The following is a 20,847-nucleotide window of genomic DNA, read 5'->3' on the forward strand; positions in this document are numbered from 1 at the left end:
TGGGATGACCTGAGTTTAGGTCGTGGTTACGTCCTGTTGGCGTAGTACGACCTAGGGATATATGAGTTGTGAAGATACGACCTGGTGTGTGGACACGTGTGCTGTAGTGATTGGTTTGAGAATGGAGGGTACTTACACAGCCTCCTTTATTTTATTTATTTTTTTGGATAGTGGTGGTGTGAAAAGAAAAGATAAAATAAAGCTTTTTACATGTGTCATACAACTGGTTTATTTGAACAGTTTTGGAAAATGTGTGGGAACTGTTTGGATTTGATCCATGGGCCCAACTCGCGGCGGGTTTGTGGGCGAGGTAAGTTGGTTATGATTGTGTTTTGTGAGGAAGGCAAAATGTTTTGGTTTTTTTGAGATTTGTGTAGCTAAAGGGTTTTTTGTGTCTGAAGGTCATTCGTCTCTTCATTTTATCAAAACAAAGGAAAAAGCCAGAAAAAGAAAACCAAAAAAATTTCCAACCCTTTGCCTTCAGGTGCGTTTCTCTTTGATAAACAAAGTTAGATCTTTTTGTATCCTTTTCGCTTTTGTGTTTGTCATTTCGATTACTAGTGGGAGTGTGAGCGGGGAAGTGTTAATGAAGTCGAGGGAGACAACTGTTAGTGATGGAGATGGTGGTGTTAGGGCATGTAGTGGAGATGAGGTGTCATCATTTTTGTTGTTGGGGACGATGGTTGAGGAGGCGGGACTTGGGTCGGTGGGAAATATTGTTGATATGAGGCCGGGGGAGTTTGGTTGGGTGAGCTCTAATCTGACAATATACGACCTGAGTGGAGTGAGAAATGTATTTGGCTTGGATTACGTTCCTCGAGATGGGGGTGTTGTGGTTTGTTATGGTCAATTGAAGGCTAGGATGAGGTTACCGTTCTCACATCTTACAGGGTCATCTTGGATAACATGAAGCGTAAATTAGATGAAGTGAAAGGTTTATGGGTCGAGGAACTACCTAAGGTCCTATGGGCATACTGACCTACACCTAGACGATCAACTAGTGAGTCCCCATTTTTACTGACTTACGAAACTGAAGCTGCCATACTTCCAGAATTGGTAGCTCCCACTCAGAAGTTAGATGTTGTGCACACTTTGGATAATGAGGAGATGTTATGTAGAGAAATGGATCTCCTAGATGAAAATCGAGAAGGTATCGCACTTCGCTTAGCTGCTAACCAATAGATTATGAAGAGATCATATGATAAGAGAGTCCGGATTCGATCTTTCAAATCTGGAGATCTAGTTTTGCACGAGATCCCAGAGCCCAACGGCAAGCTTGGGCCCAACTAGGAAGGATCATACATCATCGACAAGGTTGGTCGAACTGGTTTTTATTATCTACGCACTGTTGAAGGGGACGTTCTTGTCAAACCATGGAACACGCAGCACCTTCGCAAGTACTATCAGTAAATTATTGTTTTATGCTTTTCTACGCATTGTTTACTCCTCTCCAAGTCATCAATAAAGTTCTCCATATTGCCATCGAATTTATTCCTTGTATTAGTTCTTTATTTATGATCCACAATGGACTAAGTTTTTAGGGAATTATCTTCTCACTATCTGTTCAAGAATATTGTATGCCAATTTGCTTTAGAACCAGTGATACTGAATATGGGAAAGTTGAACTGTATGCCAGATCCTTTCCCATTCCCCCGCAGCTGGAACTGTATGCCAATTCTTTCAAACTGCGATTATCCTTGATGGGTTAAACATTTAGGGAAACATACCACGCTAATTGTTCAGTAAACTGTATGCCAGTTTGACTTGGGGCAAGAGATAATATTCTTGAGAGCTTGAACTGTATGCCAGTTCCTAGCGCTCTCAAAACATCAACATAGGAGTTGCTAGGAAGATATAGGTTGGATCCAGATCCTAGCACGCAAATCATAGGCCTAGAACTGTATCGGCATGATGGTGGTGAGGAAGACTCCCCCACTACTGTTATGGCGATACCCTAATTATTTTTTAAATAAATAGAACCTATCGTTATTAAACACAGTGTCGTGCTCATAGCACCAAGTTACTTTCGCAAAGACATGACTCTATTGCGATCGAACTCCTAATTACAGTTAACTTAAATGACTTCCATGATATCCTGATCAGATTTTGGTCATGCTTCATTTTAATATATTTAGCCTACTAGAGTCACCTATTGTTATTCCAAATGAACTTTGGGGGTATCAGGGGTAGAGTATGCATAGTAACATATGTCATATAACATAAAATGCTTCTAATGTATACATAAACTATAAGAGCTACAGAGCTCAGTAAGTAAATAGCATGCATGCATAAAATAGAGGAGCTGCAGAGCTCAGTAAGTAAATTGTATGTGAGCTACATAGCTCAATATTACAGACCCATAGAATAATTGTTTATATGAATCATCAACTGAAAAGGTTATAAAGTAAGGGTAGAATCAAACTTTGGTTCACCATCAGTGCTTGTTGCTGCACCATCGTCAGGAACTCTTGTTTCACTCTCAAGAACAGATTATGTGGTTGGATTAGTTGGAACGGTTGAAGGCTGAACAGAACGCTCACTTGAAACTAGAACTGCAAAAAGGAAGTTGAACAGGAGGCATGTCATCATCGGTGTCTTCTTCAGAAGATGAGGAGGCATCAGGCATAAGTTCAGTTTGAATAGCAGAGATACTGGTGTCCAAGTCAGGAAACAAGACAAAAGGGTTGGTTACCCGCCCTTGATCATCCAACTTAGAAACATATCCAGTAGCATCAATTGCCTCCTCGAACTTTACTTGTCTGGCAGCATCGAAGGACTCTTGAGAAACATCAAGCACTCTCAGAGCAAATCGGATGACATTTTCAGCTGACCTCTTCTTCACCTCCTTCACTACTTGAAAATAGAACTCATAAGTCTCCGCCAAGAGGTCACCAGCCTTCTTATCAGAGCGAATCCATTTCTCTTTTAGAGCCCTCTCATAGCCTGACATGACCTTATTTGCATGGGCAATGGCTTGGCCAAAGGTCCTCATCTCGGTGTTCTTACGGTGAAGTTCCCCTTGGACCTGGTCATGTTTTGCTTGCATAGTAATGAAGCAAAACATGACCAGGTGGCAGCATCAGCAGCTCCTTTTTGGCAGCATCAGTAGCTCCTAAGAACTTCACTTTTCAAGTGGCAGCATCAGCATCTCCTTTTTGGGCTTTCTCCAGAGAGCTCCGAAAGTTGGAGATAGTGTCTCTCATATTCTTGGAGCCAGTATCAGATTTCTTCTATTTCGCCAAGAGCTGGTCAACATGGATTTACAGATCCGCAGTTCTCTTCTCAGCAGCCTCTTTCGCCCAGATCAGCTCACCGGTAGCCATGGCATCAGTGGATGTATCGGCGGAGGCCGCAAAGATGGGTTCTTTCATGGCCAAAAAGTTATTCACTAACTGGAGAAGAATCTAGGATGTGTAAGTAACACAATGAGAGAAACCGAACATTGAACAGAGAAGAAAGTCTTACCTTGGCAAGGTGAACAACAGATCGGCAAAAGGACAGGTCCAAGGTCCCAGCTATGTTGGCCAGCCTTGTTGACAGGAAGTCGTGCAGCTTCCAGAACTCCAAGTGTGATATCAACATCTTTAACAGAGTGCTTGTTGGTAATAGGTAGTTCATCAGTTCATCCCCAACGCCTCATCTCTACAATCATCTCCCTCTCAGGGGAATTTGGAGATCTTGGCAAAAAAGGGAATGTCATCACTCACCCCCCTCATATCACTGAATCGAGGAAGAGGGAGAGCGACAGTTACAGCAGTTGTTTCAGCAATGCCCCTCCCCTTACGATTATCAGGGAAGGAAGGGTCAATAGTCAAAAGGACATTGTCACCAGTTTCTCCATAACCTATGAGAGGATTTGGAACTGGTAGGGGTACAACTACTTTCTCAAAATCAGAACGAGGAATAGTCACATGAACATTAAATAGTGTTTCTTCATGAACAGAGAGAGGGCAAAATTTCATCTTCTTACCAAACAGGGCAACATTAAAAGCAGAAGCAGAAGCAACTCTCTTTAGCTTATGATGGTTGGATGCACGCACTTCCCTTTGAAAATTACTAGCCGCCAGCAGTTCATGAGGCAATTCAGGGCCTCTCCCGTTAGTGATCACACAATCATCACTAACACCAGGCTCCTGAATTGGGCACGATGCCACAGCATCGCTAGAGGTGGCCACAGAGTTCTTCTCCTTGTGGTTTCCACTTCTTCTAGTACTCAAAGAGGATTCATCCTGAACTGGAGGAGGAAGAAATCCAGCATCCTGATCTACAGGAGGAGGAAGTGTTGTGCGCCCAGAATTTACAGTACTTATCCCAAAAGGGGAAAAACTAGGGATAAGTTGCAGTAATTCTTCAGTAGACATGTTGAAATATTCAAAAAGACAGGTGGGATCAGGAACTATCACCCAAGGCATCCTCTATTCCTTGGAGATCTTCTTGATAATGTCCACCATAGCAGCATCAATTGCAGTTAGTTGATTCTAGGGGGAAGAGTCATCTAAGGAATAATGGCAAAGAAATTCAGGCGAAAGACTCTTATATCAAGTTATAAAGTACTTGATCGAGTACGAAGACTTACTGGTTGGAGCATGGGTGTGTTTTCTGGGAATAGGAATTTCTATTGGCTCACCATCAACATCAGAGGGGCGAACATCCCACACATCACCCAACACACGAAGGTGGTGATCAGCCCAACCTTCGTCACTCTACTTCCCCTAAAAAAAGACGATTGTAGAGTTCTTGTCTCTGATCATGAGATAATAGTATGATTGGTCTCGAATACCCCGGACCTCATAAAAGTAACCAAACACCTAACGGTTTAGAGCAAATCCATGTCTCTTGGCAAGAAGGGCAAAATACATGACAGTTCTATAAAATAGGGGTGATGCCTAACCAAGAGCAAGATTGAAGTGAATCAGACACTCTCTTAGTAATGGGTGGAGGGAAGAGTGAGTCCAACCCTAAGTTGACCAATGGTGATAAGCGCCACCTCCTTGTAGGCCAACTCATCAGATAACCTCCCCCATTCCAGGTTGATATCTTCAGGGATGTGAAATTTCTCGCGGATCAGTTCCAGGGAGGAAAGATCTCCGAAGTCTACAAGTGACCAGTTGGGATTCATGATCGAAAAAGAGGAAAAGTTTTAAGTTTTGGTTAAACTCTAACGGGAGATCAAAATGTTCAATATGCAGAAAAAGGTAGAAGAAGAGATAATGAGAGTTCTCTCACCAGATCCTTTATATACATATAAGATGGGCGGATAGGATGAGCCCAAGCGGTGCGTCTTTTCGGGATGGAACTGCCATCATTACCTTTTTTGGGAAACGACATGTCTGTTCGAGCCGTCTTTTCAGAGCCTTAATTAGTTGGATACATCAGCAGTTCCAGTAACAATTTTGTAAAAAGATTCTCGCGCCAAAAGCAGTGTCGCTTCAAGTGCCCACGTGCTAGATGGCACGAGAGTGGGCATCTGTAGGGGGATTTTCCGTCACTGAACAGATGACACATGTATGGGAAATAACCTAAGACTATAGATGTCCAAAATAAGATGAGGACCATCGGATCAATTATGTGAATAAGTGGTCTCGTGCTTAGCACGAGTATTTAGTGGACATGTGCTAGGTACATGACTGACCACCTTCAAATATAACAGTTACCCCAGTCGTTAGGAACTGATATAGACAGTTCCTGAACAGAAGAAAATTGAAGATGGTGATCTTTGATGATAAGGAAGGAATCGTGATGACATATCTTAGGAGTTACCTTTTAGATATAATCTTTCCATACACGATGAGATATTATGATCAACAAAGAAACTTACCTCTCATAAGATATGGTATAGATTCAGACTTCCATAAGAAGAGAAATCCTAATAGGAAGGCATAGTCCAAAGATAGAAAGGAACTCACAAGCGGTGAGGACAACCCTAACCCTAGGGCTCTCGTAGCCCTTTCTATATAAACCATAGGGATTCGCTCTTAAGAACTACGCAAAATAGGGTTTGATTCTCCTTAAGAACAAAGGAGATACGTAGGCAGCAGTCAGATGGTTCAACCCTGAACTTACCATCATCTCATCTCTTCTCTATTCAGTAGAGGCTTCAAGAGCACAAGGCACAAAGGAAGATCAAGGGATACTCGGAATTTTCCCTACAAACTTGATGTTGAGGTTGATGGGGAATGACTGCACTCTTTCTTGGGATAAGAGTTGCCTACGTATCAAGTTTCTTAGGTGAACTTGAATCAAGCCTTACGTAGTTCATCTATCTCTATTTATAGGTGTTTGATCTGACTTTTCTTATTTGCCTCAGACTGTTGTCAAGTGTAGATCCATATATTGTGCTCTCTTGATGATTCGTCAATACTTCTGCTATTACAAAGTAAATGCCTCCTTCATTGATGAGTTGACTAAGCTTTAAGATCGCAGTAGATAATTTGTTTCCATGTATGGCTGTATTTGATATTTGGGACGACCTGAGTTTGGGTCGTGGTTACATCCTGTTGACGTAGTACGACCTAGGGATATACAAGCTGTGAAGATACAATCTGGTGTGTAGACATGTGTGCTGTAGTGATTGGTTTGAAAACGGAGGGTAGTTACAGTTGTTATGTCAACTTAAGTTTTCATTCTCGTGCTATAGTGCTATATTACTGGGGAAATTAGGTAAAAAAAATAGAAACATATAACCAAGTCGTCTGTAACTATGTAATCCAACTTGAAAGTCAACATTGAATCCACACCCTATCGAGTTTGCTTTCAAGTGAACCACTTCTCCAACTTGTTTCATGAAAGTAGTTCCTTTAAATTCTCAATAAACAAAAATACGTAAAACAGCCAACAAATATAAGTTTCATGAAGGTGGCCGGAAGTCTGAACGTAAAATTGAAAAAACCCCATTGTACCTGTAGATTGAAACTTCAGTAAATCTGGCATTCCGATCATTTACTTAAATGTGAAGCGTGCGCTTATTTATATTACATGAGGAACCGTTATATTACACGATTAACGGAAAAAAATGATTTGGATATTCAGGAAATTGAATTGGCTTGGTTGAGGGAGATACTTTTACTTAAAGTAGGCATTGACACGACCTATGCATGTGTAGTCTATCACGTCCAACACAGAATTCCAGCAATCTTTTACACTTCAATCATCGAGGCTTGACAAAACATGGCAGCTCTGAATATCCATAAGCCGCCATAGCAGCCACGGAATCAGATGCCCCCTATAGTCGCCTCACCCATTATTGTTCACTCCAAAATCGCTAAATGCCCAGCCACATTGCTTGTGTTAAGCTAACACCCATATTCTTACATATCACCTGAAGTATGACACATTTACGATCTCTATATACCACTCCAAAACATTTTATCAGTCATTTAGATACTCTATTGGCTGAATGGGCATCTGTCGGCAAAACCTTGGAGTTCATTTCCTCTTTCTTCTCAACTCACAAAGCTTTATGGATAATAACTGAATAAACTAACTTACTTAGCCCACCCCGAGATCGAACTATGATGATAGGAGTCATTAATTTTGCTTATTGGGAACTTACCCAGAAGGGTCCATGGATTTATTAGATCCCTCCGAAGTCTCAAAACCTCAAGTACCATATCACTGAACACGTATTATTATTTACAAGAGTGAGCAGCTAGAAAGATGAGCATCCAGAATATAGTGAAAACAGTCTGCTATCTTCCTTTCTCTATTAAACACCTACATGCACACTTACACAAATAAATAATAATATATATAGAAACTAACCAAGTACTATTTGAAGAAGTGTACTATTCGGAGTAGCACCAAATATTAACATTAACATTAACATGTGCAGCAGTGGCGAGGGATTTGGAATTAGCATATATTAGATACACGATCGCACGTCCTGTAGAGAATAAGAAGTGGAATAGTGAGACTTTACAAAGGTATATCCTAACGAAGTCCCTAAATAGGCATAAATATGCATGGGTTGCACTAGATTTTTTTCAATAATCTACTATGATTTTTTGTGTGCCCATTCATGGATTTTGTGTGTGTGTGTGATGGCTGAAGCAACCCAACAAATATTATTCGAAAGGTAACTGTGGAAATTGTATCACTTGTTGGACTAAATGACCTATGACAAACTACCCTGCTACTTAACATCAGGAGGCCAGGAGTCCTCATGGACTATTGCTTTGGGACCCATTCCCTCAAGCTTTAGTATATAATAAAATATCAACATCAATCTATTCGAGAAAAAAAGGAAAGCAAGAAGTAAGCTAGCTTAGAATGGTTTTTTTTAGAGCTAAATCTATGGTGTGCGAGATGTATGGTGCGCTATTATATCTCGGCCACTCATACCAAAAGGTGTGTGTGTATTTAATGGCAAAAATACTGATCCAAAGGCCCATATTACCTGCGCACTGAAGACATGCTCTTTTTTTAGTGATGTTTCCATTTGCATAGAAAACAAATAAAACTAACAATTGTCCTTCAAAATACACAGGAAAAAAAAAACTCGAGAACTGTTTTTCGATGTAATTGATAAATCGTTTGCGATATGCTTGAGAATTGGAACGATTCAAAAATTTGTAGTTTGATGATGAACAAAACTTTAGTGTCGATGGAGAGAGAGTAATGATTCAAAGGAAGGGAAAGTGAGGTTGACATTAACATATTGTAACATTTAATTGGCATCTATCAGTGGTCTTTGGGTACGTCAAGACTCGAAAGGGTAACCTCACTGGAAAAGATGCAAGACAATATAATGCAAGAAAAAACACTTCCTGTCCCAGTGTTCACTATGAGATAGTGTGTTGCGATAAATTAATTAAGGAAACCACAGTTACCTTGGTTTCATAAAAATTTCCATTATGAATTCTCATGTTTAATGATACTTCATTTAGAACATAAACATCATACTTTAAGTGAAGAGAAATATCCTAAACAAAGCAAGAAAAGTGCCCTTTCTTCTCAATTCATACAAAATACTCAATTTTGACCAATTCAATGGAAATTTGACACTTTTACCATTGTTCATGTCCAGACAAACAATTCTCTCTCCAACAGAAAAAAAAAAAAAAAATTTCTCTCTCCTATCTTTTTGGCTCTTTTGATGTGAACTTGTCTCTTGTTCATCACCACACGATTTTGTTGAGATATGTGTGGTCGTTTAGAACTGTTGGATCTCAACAAATTCAAAATAAAACCACAACTATCTCTTCTTCAATACTCTTTCTTTTCCTTCTCTAACACTCTTCACGCACAGTCAAATTTTGATGTGAATTGCTTTTATGAAAAATCACAAGAATTTCTTAAAAGCAACTAAATTAAGGACTTTTCTAAACACTGATTTATATAATATCAAACTTAATTACAATCATTTATATAATATCAAACTCTAAATACACTGAAATCCAATTGAAAACAAAATAAAGCATATAAGATTTAGAGGAACCAGGATTTAAAGTCTTAATAAACTAAACCAGGATCTAAGAATGTATTGAAATTAAGTACAAAATGTATTAAAAAATTTCATCTTACAAAGATTTAAAATAAAAAACTACCACCACCAGATTAGTACCAAAAACCATAAAAGTAGCTGAGTTATGGTTTCAAAATAACTACCGTATTAACACGTAAGTTATATACAAGAGAAACTTAGCTCAAAATTAACTGAAAAAACACAAGCTAATTGCTTAACAAATATCATCTGTAAGTGAGAAACAAATTCTTCAGTGTGTAACTCACATATCAAAAATTTATAATTTGGTAAAAATATACATATCATCCATATGTGAGAAACAGATTCCTCAATATATATATATATTGATGAATCTATTTCTCACATATGGATGATATATCAATAAATTATATTTCAGTAAAATTTAACAAAATAAATAGAAAACAATGAAATAAGATAAAACAATTAAATTAAAATTAATAAAATCACCATCAATTCAGTACCATATTAACACATTTCTTTTAAGAGCAACTCAGTTCAACATATATTGAAAAATCGCACATTTGGTCAACACAAATCATATGTAAGTGATAAACAGCTTCTCATTATATAACTCATAGATTAAAAAATCACCAACAGTTTGGATTACAAAAACTACTCAAGTAGCTGACATAAAGTTTAAAAGTAACTACCACTTTAAATATTACACCCAATCGAAATTTACTCCAAAATATATTTAAAAAATACAAGTTTATTTTTCACTATATATCATATAAAAGTGACAGATATATTCTTCAATCTATAACTCACAGTTTAAAATTTTACGTTTCAGTTAAACTTAATACATTTTTAAAAATAAACAGTAAAATAAAAAATAAAATATATATATATATATATATATATATATATATATATATATATATATAGTCAGATCAAAGGATGCAAACCCGAAACCGGAACCACACCCCAAATTTCTTGCCCAAGAACAAGTATATATATATATATATATATATCACTAATGATTGAGTACCAAAAGCTATTAAAGTAGCTGACAAATGGTTTGAAAGAAACTACCATATCAATAAATTGTATCCAAAAGAAACTTAGCCCCAAATTTACTGAAAAAGAACAAGTTCATCATTTAAACAATATCATATATGAATGACAAACAAGTTTCGTAGTATGTAACTCACAAATCAACAAACTATATTTTAGATAAACTTAATATAAAATTAAAAGAACAAAAGACACACAAGTTCACTAAGTACCAAATATACAATTAAAATAGCAAACATGTGGTTTGAAAGTCACTACCATATTAATACATTACATCCAAATGAAATTTAGCCTAAAATATCTTTAAAAAGTATAAATTTATTTTTTTATATATCATATATCAAATGGAAGTGACAAACATATTCTTCAATTCGTAACTCATAGTTCAAAAAATTACATTTCAGTGAAACTTAGTAACAAAAAATAGTAACATAAAAAATAATAATATCACCAATTATTGAGTACCAAAAACTACTAAAGTAGCTCACATATAGTGTCACAGCCCGAATTTCTAAACAATTAAAAAAATGAACATTTGAAATATAAATATCTCAAACATCACTATATTCAATTGTCTAAAACCCAAAGCATGACGGGTGGATCTGACACATGTCAAAACCTAAAACCCACATCATAAAGAATCTTAACAACAAAAATCTCCAAAATTTCTCAACCATCACTTTATTAAAGACTATCTTCCGTTCAAAAACATCATATAAAACTCTAAGAATAAAAGGTCCTCAACATCGTATTCTCATGTCATATGAACAGGAACTAAGCTATTACATACCTTACAAAAAGAACAGACCTAAAAATAAACTCCCGGATTGCTCCAGGCACGAATCCCAATCACACGCCATGGTTCCAATGCCTTCCACCTATGTTCCCAAGAACACACCCACGCGTTACAAAACAAAGCAAACATAGGTCGAAGAAAATGGAATTTCTTTGGTATGAGTGTACTAACCACATATAAACATTCAAAACTTTTCTTATCCCACTAACACTTTAACTCTATCATAACCTAATCATTCACAAACTTGGAAGGCAATTGGTTCCATCATTTCAACCGCATAGCTTCTTCCCAAGCAAAACTTCCATTATATAACTCATTATAATAACTTCGTTTTAATATCTAAACCATTGAATTTAAAACTTACCGATATCCATTTTTTTAATCCAGATAAAGGGTAGGACCGCGTCCCTCACACAAAATATTATTAAGTCCTACCCTCCTCAAAAAAGAAAGTTAGCAATTTTATATAAGATGTGTAGATATCCTATAGGTATTCCAATGCAAGCCCAAATACACTCGCGATAATCAAATTAATTTATCTTATTAATTAATCAATTACTTTTCTTATACACATATTTCACAACCTATGTGCCTTAGGTCATTCCATACATTCAAGGAATACCCAACCTTACATTCCCGTCATACACTCAGGAATACAACTAACCCGGTGAAGGTGAATACCTTAGTTCCTCTCTGTGGTAGTCCAAACAATCCGGTCATTCATGGCACATTCAATGAATACCGGGGTCATTCATGGCATTTCAATGAATACCCATAGATAACGCTTAACGGGCCATTTATGGCACATTCAATAAATGCCCACCTAACATATGACATCAATCGTATAAACTAAATTCTAAAAATTGAGGGCGTGGAGTTCTAAAGAGTCGCGGTAAATTTTGTTTATGCATTATTGAACTTTATTTTATATATCATTTCAGAGAACGAATGAGTAGCTTAATAAATGTATTTTTGGTTTACGCGTTATTAGTTTCATGGATGTCTAAGTGTCAACGTTGTATATCATAAAATACTGCACAATCACATATTAGTTAATACACGTACACACGTATATATAGAAAGGTCTTAGCCTAAAGCCAAGCACGTTAATAGTCATAAACTTATCCTATTAGACCGAATCATAATTTTAGGAAAAAGTCAAATTTTCGGGTCAATTGGTCAAAGTCAACCCTGGTCAAAGTCAAAGTCAAAGTCCACTCTGGTCAACCGTCAAAGTCAGAGTCCACTCTAGTCAACAGTCAAAGTCAACCTAGCCTAAACTCCAAAACCCAAAAGCCCAAAGCCTAAAAATTTAAAAAACCAAACAAAAAAACATATAGCCCACCACGATTTGGCCCTAAGCCCAAATCGTGGTTCACTGCTTCATCTCCTTCCTCTCAAATTCTCCACCACCACCGACCACCACAACAGCCACCACCGGCCACCTCTACAAAAAGAACCCAGTTTTGATCCATTTTCAAACCCCTACCTATCTATACTAACAAATCACGATTTCCTTATACTGGAAAAATCGCGATCTACGGCCATTACTAATCCTTCAAGCTTCAATCGCCCCCTCTGAACACCCAAATCCACCACCAACAATCAACAAAAACCCAACAACAAAAACTCACAACAAAATTCATACACAACAACATTCAAAGCAAACAAAAAAAAACAGAACGGTTTGGGTTCTTGTTTGAACGCCATTAATGGCTGTTCAAAGCTTCCCAACGTTCATAACTCAATTCCACCACTGCTCGTCATTCCCCGGCAACCCACACAACCTATATAGATCATCCCCTACCACAACACTTCCAATCACCCACCAAATTCCTCTGGACCAACAATAGCAGTAAAACAAAACCCTAGTAATTGAATTCTATTCAAATCAAATTAATCAATGAAGTTGGTATTTACTAATATCTATTCTCATCCTCATCACAAGATAATAAACTCATGAAATTTAGATTTTTGTCGAGTTTTTATACAACTGTAGAACTTCAAAATTTGATCTAACAAAGGCACCATTTCGGATATGATTAGCGATTAACGAGATATCAATTAATGAAAACACTATTTCGGATATGATTAGCGATTAACGAAAAAAAGTAAAATAATTTTTTCGTACTACTCCGCGGTTTTAAAACCGGCAGTTTTTACCAATATATAAAAAGCAAAACCTATACACCGATATCTGGCTGTAAATCGGTGATATAGCAAAATAGCTACTCACCTTAACTAACGATTTCGGCGAATTTTTTCTCAGCCGAATCGTTAAATTGCTCCACCTCTCCAAAAAAACCAACTTCTTTCTCTGCCTCCATTTTTTTTTTATATTTTATTATCTTCCAAACCCTATTCTCTAGAACAATGTGTTTATATACTTGGGTCTGAAACCCAAGCCCAACACCGACTCGGGCCCAAAACCAAGCCCACGTATCCCGAGTCCAATCCGGCCAATTTTTAAAATAAATAATTAAATTAATTAATTAAATAGAAAAATCGTTATTTAAAAATCTGACAATTCTGGGGCCTCGTGCTCACGCCGCCATTAACGGCCTCAGAGCCCGGCAGTTCAACAAAGACCGCGATATCCAGAATATCTGAGGTTTGACGGTTCTATATCAAATCCGAGTTTCTCTAGAGTTTTAACAACTTCGGCGACCACGTAGAATAAAAAAACAAGACAATGAGCAGTATAAAAACATTAGACAGTATACACCGATATACCAAAAACTCTACGTGAGAAAACTCCCCGAAAAACAATGACAACATTTATCCATTTACCTACGGGCTTTCATCCGTAACTGATAGTTATCATCTATCCATTATCTATTTTTATTATCTTTATTATTATTATAAAAAAACAAATAATAAAAACACGGGGTGTTATATATAGTTTAAACGAAACTACCATATCAGCACATTATTGTATCCAAGAGAAACTTAGCCTCATATGTACTGAAAAAGAACAAGTGCACCATTTAACCTATATCATATATGAATGACAAACAAATTTCACAATATGGAACTCATTAATCAATAAGAAAAATATATCTCAAAATATATTTGGTAAAAAAAAACATTCAACAAATATTTCAAAAATACCCAAAAATATATTTTTTGTATTTGTTTAACAAGACAAAAACTTAATGAAGCAAACAAAAGTTGCAGATATAATGCATTGGAATACCTTTTTCTTTTTGATATAATCTTTTAGCTGACACACGATAACCATTTTGCATACCTTTGTAATTCTATTTACTTCCATTTGACTGGCCACTTCTTGCTGATTTAGTAGACCAACTAGAACTTTCATCACATTCATATTAAAGTCTTACACATGGTAATAACCATGACCAATTTCAACATTCTTCTTGTTGAACTAAGGTTTTCATATTTCTAACAAAAATTGGTTTTTTGGAAATGAATAATGAAGAGACGAATTGTACAAAATAACCAACCAACCACCAACCAAACCAAATGGGACAAATTCATAAAAATTGGTTGATTGTTACATTAGTTTATTTCATGTGAAACATGAGCACAAACTGGAAAAAAAAAGGGTTTTGACAAATGAATTCTTGAAATGAAATAGAGAAATAAAGATAAAATGAAAAATGCAAAGTGATAAGGTGAGTGGTAGGAGAATGATAATTAAAAAGTTGCAAAAAAGTGAGAGAACTGATAAGGAGAAGTGTAAGAAAAATGTAAGATACAACTGGTTTTCCCGCTAATAGTTTTTCCCGCCAAATTATTTTCCCGCCCAAACTGTTATGACCATTGTCATCTTTCATGTGAGAGATTGACAAACTTGAGTGCATTGTATGTCAGCAACTGTACTGTATGCACTTTGACTTTATTATAATAGTGTTAGCTAATGAAGATTGGGAACAAAGTGACTTTATTCATTAGCTAACTATATAATAATAAAGTCAAAGTGCATCTGATCTGTTGTCGACATATTAAGATACTCGAAGTTGTCAATCTCTCACATGAAAGATGACAATGGACATAATTTGCCAAGAAAAACGTTCGTTAGGGCGGAAAATAATTTGGCGGGAAAAACTATTAGCGGGAAAACAACTATATCTCTCATTTTTCTTACACTTCTCCTCATCAATTCACTATCCTCATCAGCTCTCTTACTTTTTTTATAACTTTTTAATTATCATTCTCCTACCACTTACCTTATCACTTTGCATTTTTCATTTTCTCTTTATTTCTCTATTTCATTTCAAGAATTCATTTGTCAAAACCCCTTATTTTTTTCCTTTTTCAGTTTGTGCTCATGTTTCACATGAAATAAACTAATGTAACAATCAACGGCGACGACTTTGTCCCATTTGGTTTGGTCGTGTTGGTTGGTTATTTTGTACAATTTGTCTCTTCATTATTCATTTCCAAAAAACCAATTTTTGTTAGAAATATGAAAACCTTAGTTCAACAAGAAGAATGTTGAAATTGGTCATGGTTATTACTATGTGTAAGACTTTAATATAAATGTGATGAAAGTTCTAGTTGGTCTACTAAATCAGCAAGAAGTGGCCAGTCAAATGGAAGTAAACAAAATTACAAATGTATGCAAAATGGTTATCGTGTGTCAGGTAAATGATTATATCAAAAGGAAAAAGGTATTCCAATGCATTCTATCTGCAACTTTTGCTTGCTTCATTAAATTTTTGTCTTGTTATACAAATACATAAAGTATATTTTTTTGGGTATTTTTGAAATATTTGTTGAACGTTTTTTTTTACCAAATATATTTTGAGATATGTTTTCCTTGTTGATTAGTGAGTTCTATACCGCGGAATTTGTTTGTCATTCATATATGATATGGGTTAAATGGTGTACTTGTTCTTTATCAGTACATATGAGGCTAAGTTTCTCTTGGATACGATAATGTACTGATATGGTAGTTTTTTCCAAACTATATGTCTGCTACTTTAGTAGTTTTTGATACTCAATCATTGGTGATATTATTATTTTTTATGTTATTGTTATTTTTTATATAAAAAAAATTACTAAGTTTCACTGAAATGTAAATTTTTTTAACTGTGAGTTACGAACTGAAGAATATGTTTGCCACTTCCATTTGATATATGATATATATAAAAATAAACTTATACTTTTTAAAGATATTTTGGGCTAAATTTCATTTGGATGTAATGTATTAATATGGTAGTGACTTTCAAACCACATGTTTGCTACTTTAATTGTATATTTAGTACTTAGTGAACTTGTGTATCTTTTGTTATTTTAATTTTATATTAAGTTTATCTAAAATGTAGTTTGTTGATTTGTGAGTTATATACTATGGTACGGAACTTGTTTGTCATTTATATATGATATTGGTTAAATGATGAACTTGTTCTTTTTCAGTACATTTAGGGCTAAGTTTCTCTCGGATACAATTTATTGATATGGTAGTTTCTTTCAAACAATTTGTCAGCTACTTTAATAGCTTCTGGTACTCAATCGTTGGTGATATTATTATTTTTTAAAAATTTTTTGTTTGTTTTTAAAAATTTATTAAGTTTAACTGAAATGTAAAATTTTAAACTGTGAGTTACAGATTGAAGAATATATTTGTCACTTTTATATGATATATAGTGAAAAATAAACTTGTATTTTTTAAATATATTTTGGAGTAAATTTCGATCGGATGTAATGTTTAAATTAGTAGTTACTTTTAAACTTTGTAGTAGCCATATTGAGGGATGTATCCATAAGTCTTGGGCAAGAGATCTGCCCGGACCGTGAGTGTGTATTGGCCCGAAAAATGGGCCCAAGACCAAACTATGCCCTAGGAGTAACCCTAAAAGGGGGAGGAAAAGAAGGAGGAGGGGGGGTGAGAATGGAGGCAGAGGGGGTGAGGAGTGTGAGGTGAACTCTGGCGCTTGATCCCTCGAAAAATGTGCGTGAAACCTAATTGGTGCAACCGATCTAAAAGAAGCGAGAGTGAGTAAAATAGGGGTCAGCGGTGTTGTGTGGTGCGACAAATGGCGCGTCTGTGGGGATCGGTTTCTCAGCGGCTTATTTCGTTTTTCACCAATCGAGGACTTAGTCACCGACTCATTTTGAACCGAGTGAGTCAATCAGAAAATTATTGGTGGGTTGGTGTCGTCTAACAGCAGTTCTTAAAGGATCGAGTTTGATTGTGGAGAGCAAATTACCTAATGAAATACTCAAAACAAGCAGCTCATTTGATGCGAAATCAGGTGATAGTTTGATTAGATTTCATAAATGGGGTATGAAGTAATATAAGATGATGAAGACATGTACTTTCGAATCGGGGATAGCCTCGTCCCTAGCTTTTGGGCCGGTATTAGGAAGAAAGATGTTTATGCATTGTGGAATTTGGTTAATGAGATAGGTGAGAATGATGTGGGTGTATTGAATACTGAGAGTCTGAATGAAGTGAATAAGTGGAGAAATAGAAGTTGGTGTTAGAGGACCATGGTCACCAAGAAGGCAATTTTGAGTCGATTAGTAAGTAAATTTGGACCGAAATTGGAGTGTTATGGCCCGTGGAATTCGAGGAAGGTGCAGTAAATCTTGTAGACTTAGTTGGTGTAACTTTCGACACTTATGTTGAGCATGAACCTTTCGAGGAAGAGGACGCATTATAGTTCTTTAGCGCATGCTATTCATGGAAACAAATGGGCGTAATTGCTAGGATTTTCTGAGGGAGAACCCGACAATGCTATTAAGAACCACCTTTGGAATTCCACTCTTGGCGTGGCGACAGGTTGAAGATTAGGGGACCATCCTTGAAAGAGGATGGAACATATCAACCTTGACAAAACCAAAGCGTCCTGAAGAAACATTGTCATCGCGGAGATGTCAATTCATTTAGGTCCTCGGAGGGAAAGATGTGAACTTTGTTGAGAGCATGTCCGTCGATGTGATGATAGAGCACAAAGTAATTACATTATTCTTGGGAGCTAATGAACCACCGAGAGCCTCTTCCGTCCGATTGGCTCGTGTTAGTGCATTTAACATTTATATTCCTCCAAACGGCACGAAATGTTTCAATTATCTAGGAAGTCCCGTGTCTTGGGCCTCTCAATCAAGTGACACGACCGGATATCAAGTATTTGCAGGTTGCTTTCGAAGGTGTTTGTGGTGAGCCACCGGTGCCTTCTCGGTGTGGACATGGTTGTTGTGGTACTAAAGGGAAAAATCCACGAGAGAGTTCACTTTTAGGGCGAGTTTGTTGAATTTGAAGAACCTCCATACTTCTCGATCCGCGAGTTGGCTTCCATAGCGGCATGATTTAAGTAAAATCGCTTGGCTCAAAAGTGGCTTGGAGAATTCCAACACCAAAGGCAATCTTGGGTAGTAGTTGTGTAATGCCTCAAGGAGCTTGTCTTGAGATGGGAAACCTGAAAGAAAGTAGGATGAATGAACTTATCTTGCGGTTTGAAGAGGGTAGGATCGGGGTAATGGGTTTGATGATGGATGTGATGTCGACCCGAATGTCTAGTCAAACGTTTGCACTACCAGCTAGGAGTTGACTAGTTCAAAGAAAATAGGACTTATTATGGGTCTGTAGAACTGCATGTAAAGAAGATTCAAGAGAGTTGCTATATGGGCTGGTGTTCATTTTATTACATTTATTTTATGAAGCGATTCTGGTGTAGAGCTTCATTTTGGTGTGATTGTGTGAAAATGAGGGTCTGCTTTTTTATTTTGTTTGATTGATGGGCTGATGGTGTGCGATCGGCTAGTCACGAGCATCTTCAAGCACACATCAAAAGGGAAGTTTGCTTTTATACTACATATGTTACAGCAGGCTTTCTTTTAGAAAGCATGTATGTTACAACTTTTTCGTTTAGGTTTTGTTTAGAAGTCTGTAGCGATAGGTCAAAAAGGATATATAGGTGGGCGGGGTAATAAATTGAGTCATGAAAGAAGTCCTCAAAGAGATCCGATGATGGTCTCGAGACATATGGAGGGAAATGTCACTAGCATTGGAATGCTCTAAGGATGCTCTGAGAGACACCGTTGAAAACAATGTAAATCTGAAAAAGAATGTGGCCATTCCTTTGTTCTCAAGGATGATCTGGGGTATGTTTGTCGGGTCTGCGGTGTTATCAGAAAGAGCATGGACACTATGTTTGACTTCCAGTGGGGAAGGGTTTCAAAGACCACGCGGACTTACATGTCTGAACCTCAGAGTACAAAAGAAAGAGAAGAATGTGGCGCTGCTCCCTTTCCTGGAGTTAATAGTTCTCATGATCTCGCAAAGTTTGATATATCTGTGCATCCGAGGCACATGAAAGAGATGAAAGTGCATCAGCTTGAGGGGTTCAATTTCTTGGTTAGGAATTTGATATCTGATAACCCATGTGGTTGCATCCACGCACATGCTCCAGGATCTGGAAAAGACGTTTATGTTGATCGGGTTTCATTCAAAGCTTTTTAGCTAAGTATCCACGAGCTAGACCACTGGTTTGTATTCTTGAAAGGCATTTTGGCTACATGGAAGAAAGAGTTTGCAATATGGCAAGTAGAAGACTTTCCTTTATATGATTTTTATTCTTCCAATGCATTGAGTCGGGAGGAACAGTTAATGGTCTTGAAAGAATGGGTTGAACACAAGGGGATATTGTTCTTAGGTACTCACGGTTTGCTAGTATTGTGAGTAAGAGTGAAAATAGCGAAGCCGATGGTGAAAGGCGTCATGATATACTTACTGGGTTCCTTCAATTTTGATTTGTGATGAAGGCCACACTCCTAGAAATGAGGAAACAGATGTCTTAAGGTCACTTTTGAAAGTTCGGACACCTAGGAAAGTTGTATTGGCGGGGACCTTGTTTGAGCCATGTGAAAGAAGTATTCAACATCCTAAATCTTGTCCGCCCCAAGTTCTTGAAGTCCGATACTTTTTCAGATTATTAAAAGCGTGTGATGAGTAGAGTACAGATTTCTAGTGGGAGGAGGCAAGTGAAAGCCGAAGTGCGGATGCATTGTTCTTTGACACAATCGTCGGGGACACTTTGCGAGAATGATGATAACCTTAGAAGAAAAGTTACATCGGACAAGACCTGCCGGAAATGACAAGCAATGTTCTCCACTATTACAAAGGAGATTTTTAGAGGAACTTCCCCGGTCAGTTGATTTCTGATCCTACTCAATCTCGATCCACAACGAGACGCATTATAGACGGTTTGAAGAAAGTGGAGCAGTTCAAGAGAACGGCCATTGGATCTGCCGTTTCTCTGCATCCTATGTTAAAAAAAGAAATCTCGAGGGTCCATTTGTTTTGGCGACAAAATTTCTGCGTTAATAATGAAAGTTGGATAAGTTGTTAATGAAACTTGATGTTAGAGGCGGAGTGAAGGCCAAGTTTTTACGTTAACATATTGGGACTCTGTGAATCTTAAGGGAAAAGCTGCTTGTGTTCTGCAAGTATCTCCTTCCAATGAAGTTCTTGGAACGGTTGGTCGTTCGCACCAAGGGTTGGAGGGTTGGCAAAGAGATCTTCATGATCAGTAGTTATGTTTCACAGCCAAAGTAAGTGCATGAGGAATGTTTGGCCCGA

The 20,847-nt window shown here is 37.1% G+C and overlaps 1 pseudogene; it reads left to right on the plus strand.

Moving 5' to 3' along the window:
- The first annotated feature begins 4,505 nt into the window (after positions 1–4,505).
- LOC147520013 (protein CHROMATIN REMODELING 35 pseudogene) lies at positions 4,506–20,823 on the plus strand (annotated as a pseudogene).
- The last annotated feature ends 24 nt before the right edge of the window (positions 20,824–20,847 follow it).

This window comes from Coptis chinensis, chromosome 2, assembly GCF_015680905.1.
Source record: "Coptis chinensis isolate HL-2020 chromosome 2, ASM1568090v1, whole genome shotgun sequence".
In the NCBI taxonomy this organism is placed as follows: domain Eukaryota; kingdom Viridiplantae; phylum Streptophyta; class Magnoliopsida; order Ranunculales; family Ranunculaceae; genus Coptis; species Coptis chinensis.